Source organism: Oncorhynchus kisutch, linkage group LG6 (genome assembly GCF_002021735.2).
Source record: "Oncorhynchus kisutch isolate 150728-3 linkage group LG6, Okis_V2, whole genome shotgun sequence".
Lineage (NCBI taxonomy): Eukaryota > Metazoa > Chordata > Actinopteri > Salmoniformes > Salmonidae > Oncorhynchus > Oncorhynchus kisutch.
In genome coordinates this window covers 82,602,161-82,606,343 of record NC_034179.2, presented here as the reverse complement: position 1 = coordinate 82,606,343, position 4,183 = coordinate 82,602,161, and the positions used below count along the sequence as shown (strand labels likewise).

The following is a 4,183-nucleotide window of genomic DNA, read 5'->3' as shown; positions in this document are numbered from 1 at the left end:
GGTATAGTGGATAGTTGTGTTATGGCTCCCTGGCCCAGCAGCTCAGTTAACTGCTATCTCATCAAGATGAATAGCCACTGGCTGGCTGAACTCATGTCCATTTCACAAACAACAACACTAGACAAAATACTGTATATATCTAATTTAGGGACAACTGATTCTGTACTGACAATATGGGCTGTTTGGAAATGAACTCATAGCACCTATATAGAGTAGGTGATGATTTCCTGACTATGTATTTTCCAATGGTAGGTGTCATACTTTGAACACTGAATGCATAAGATATGGTATTACTAATGTATTTGTAAAAAGGAAAAACCTCATTGTAACAGAAGTGATTGAACCCCATGGCCTTTGGCACTGCTGTGCTCTGATTGGTCTGGAGAGCTTAGTGGGGTTTCTGTAGCACTGAGGCCTGGGAGGCCAGTGTGTGACATGGATCAGGAACCACTCACTATAAAGTCCTCCTCCTGTGGGTGGTATGGGAGCATCACGTCAGGTAGAGATGTAGCAATTTGACTGTAGGTAGAATAGAAGAGAGAGACAGAATAAAAGAGAGACTCACTCACAAGGCTATATATAGGAAGTACTGTAAGTGAGATCTGAACATCAAAGTGTCTGGGTGTTTAATTTACTGTTAAAGAGGCGGGTAGCTCCTGTCTTTATGAGGCCATAACCACAACATCTCTGTTAGGCTGCTGCCGTTGCTGCCTCTCTCAGACTGCCTCTCTGCTGCCTGTCTCTGACCGCCTGTCTCTGCTGCCTGTCTCTGACCGCCTGTCTCTGCTGCCTCTCTCTGACCGCCTGTCTCTGCTGCCTCTCTCTGACCGCCTGTCTCTGCTGCCTCTCTCTGACCGCCTGTCTCTGCTGCTACAAGACAGCCCTGCAGGGTCCAGCAGGGAACATTAACCACTAACATCACAAAGACAAAATGATATTTTCAGATATTACTGTTTATTCAGACACATAAACCCCAATCTGCACTTCAGGCCCCTGATGCTTACTGATGATTTGTTTTTCCTCTGAGCAAATGTTTTACTTGAAAAGACAATATGCAGTGGTTTGGCTGCGGTGGTTCTCCCTTGTTGAGATGATGTTTGTAAAAATAGATCTGTCTGGTTTAATCACTTGTGTCACAGTCAATCCTCATAGTCACACCTGCTGTGTTTAAATGCACACTAATAATCTGGAATTAGTCAGAATCAGAATTCAATGAGTCCGAATTAAAAAGTAAACACCCGTATTGGACAAGAAGAGTCCAGTAATCTGAATGAGCTAATTTCAAGTGGAACGAGTGTACAATACTCCTTTCCTAAACAATTTGTCAGTATTTGGCATGTAAACATTACATTCAGATTACTGTTGTTTGCATGACAGCTTTCTGGTGAATATTTGCAATTGTTTAGAGGCCGTTTTGGACCTCTTAGGAACAAATTAAACATGAAAGGAAGCGATTGAAGACAAAAAATGATGTAATGCTCTGCATTAGTTGTTAGTGCTTGCTACCTTTTGGGAAAATGTGCCTCATGCAACCATCAATGGAATATCATTATACAGCAGTAAGCATGCAAACAGTCTAGACAGTATTCAGAACATATTGGAGTCCAAGTGCACTTGATTTGTTTGTTTATTGGGATCCCCATTAGCTTTTGCAGAAGCAGCAGCTACTCTTCCTGGGGTCCACAGAGTTCATCTGAATACCCAGATACTCCAACAGAATTGTGCATGTAAGCATAGTACCTTCCCTGTCTCACAGTAAACTGATGCAAGTAGTGCCTGGCAAGACCCTGTCCCTCTCAGAGTTGGCATGCAGGGAAGTATAGCCTCATGTCGCAGTTTGTAATGTAAGTGTGTGGAAGTCTGCCATTGGCCTAAACTCATCCCACTCCTCTTCCTACTCCTCTTCCTACTCCTCTCTGCCCATCTGGGCTCTCTTTCCCCCTACCCACAACATGCCCTCCTATCCTCTCTGTGTCTCTCCTCTCACTGTGACCTGGCCAGCTCCGCTAACCTCTATGCCCCCATGTTCCTGTGTCGGGGCGACTTCCCCTGCCCTGGCGCTAAACTCCACTGTGGGCAGGTCCTCATCCATCTCTCTTTCTCTCCCTCTATCCCCGCCCGCCGGAGTCCAGCTCGGAGCTCATCTGGCTAATCTCTCGGCTTAACAGTGAGGCCAACTGAACCCTCACAGTGAGAACACACACACACGCCGGCGCAAACACACATCGCAGTGCTACAGAGACATGAACAAAGAAGATTATGTACACAGTACCTCCAGCCCTTGTTGATACACAGGCTGGTATGGGTGCTTCTCCCCCCCCCCCCCTCCTTTCCAAGTATTTTACCTCAGCCTCCTTCCAATCTGTCAGATTAAAGACAAGAAGACTTCCTGGAAAGCAGGCTTAGGCCTGGAGGTGTGCCAACCTGCCTAACCTACTGACGCCCCACTCACCTCCACCAGCCCTGTAGCAGAGCATCTGGATAAGACATCTGGACACACCTTTCAGAGGAGATATGGAGTAAAACGCCTTGAGGTGGAGCCCCACCCCCTCCTGCCAATTACAAAACTAACAGAGATACTGCTAGACTGTTATGACTGCTGGGTCACATGTACAGACTCTCTACCTTCCTCAGTCCCTCGCTCCAATCCTCACCCCATCCTCGCAAATGAACAGCAATATATCACTGAGACTCCACCGTGCTCCTCTATGGCTGCTCAAACAGAGGGTGCTGCTGGTTGGAAGAAGAGATAATGTTGCTGTAGGATGGCCAGTGTTGTTATGGTGACAGTCTTATTGTTGTCCAATGGAGTGCCAACAGACTTGTGGACAGCTGACCGTCAGATATATATATATATATATATATATATATATATATATATATACACAAACTACAAGTTCTCCGACCTAAATAAAGTTGTATAATAATGTGGGTCATCCTGTGGAGTTGTGTTTTATCTTTTCACATTCTTTTGTTTCAGTGTCAAATCAAATCAAATTTTATTTGTCACATACACATGGTTAGCAGATGTTAATGCGAGTGTAGCGAAATGCTTGTGCTTCTAGTTCCGACAATGCAGTAATAACGAACAAGTAATCTAACTAACAATTCCAAAAAACTACTGTCTTATACACAGTGTAAGGGGATAAAGAATATGTACATAAGGATATATGAATGAGTGATGGTACAGAGCAGCATAGGCAAGATACAGTAGGTGATATCGAGTACAGTATATACATATGAGATGAGTATGTAAACCAAGTGGCATAGTTAAAGTGGCTAGTGATACATGTATTACATAAGGATGCAGTCGATGATATAGAGTACAGTATCTACGTATGCATATGAGATGAATAATGTAGGGTAAGTAACATTATATAAGGTAGCATTGTTTAAAGTGGCTAGTGATATATTTACATCATTTCCCATCAATTCCCATTATTAAAGTGGCTGGAGTAGAGTCAGTGTCATTGACAGTGTGTTGGCAGTAGCCACTCAATGTTAGTGGTGGCTGTTTAACAGTCTGATGGCCTTGAGATAGAAGCTGTTTTTCAGTCTCTCGGTCCCAGCTTTGATGCACCTGTACTGACCTCGCCTTCTGGATGACAGCGGGGTGAACAGGCAGTGGCTCGGGTGGTTGATGTCCTTGATGATCTTTATGGCCTTCCTGTAGCATCGGGTGGTGTAGGTGTCCTGGAGGGCAGGTAGTTTGCCCCCGGTGATGCGTTGTGCAGACCTCACTACCCTCTGGAGAGCCTTACGGTTGAGGGCGGTGCAGTTGCCATACCAGGCGGTGATACAGCCCGCCAGGATGCTCTCGATTGTGCATCTGTAGAAGTTTGTGAGTGCTTTTGGTGACAAGCCGAATTTCTTCAGCCTCCTGAGGTTGAAGAGGCGCTGCTGCGCCTTCCTCACGATGCTGTCTGTGTGAGTGGACCAATTCAGTTTGTCTGTGATGTGTATGCCGAGGAACTTAAAACTTGCTACCCTCTCCACTACTGTTCCATCGATGTGGATGGGGGGGGTGTTCCCTCTGCTGTTTCCTGAAGTCCACAATCATCTCCTTAGTTTTGTTGACGTTGAGTGTGAGGTTATTTTCCTGACACCACACTCCGAGGGCCCTCACCTCCTCCCTGTAGGCCGTCTCGTCGTTGTTGGTAATCAAGCCTACCACTGTTGTGTC

General features: G+C 45.5%; 1 pseudogene; it reads left to right on the top strand.

The window, feature by feature from the left end:
* LOC116374493 (neurexophilin-1-like) overlaps positions 1-2,878 on the top strand; it is a 22,065-nt pseudogene extending 19,187 nt beyond the window's left edge.
* Positions 2,879-4,183: the final 1,305 nt, after the last annotated feature.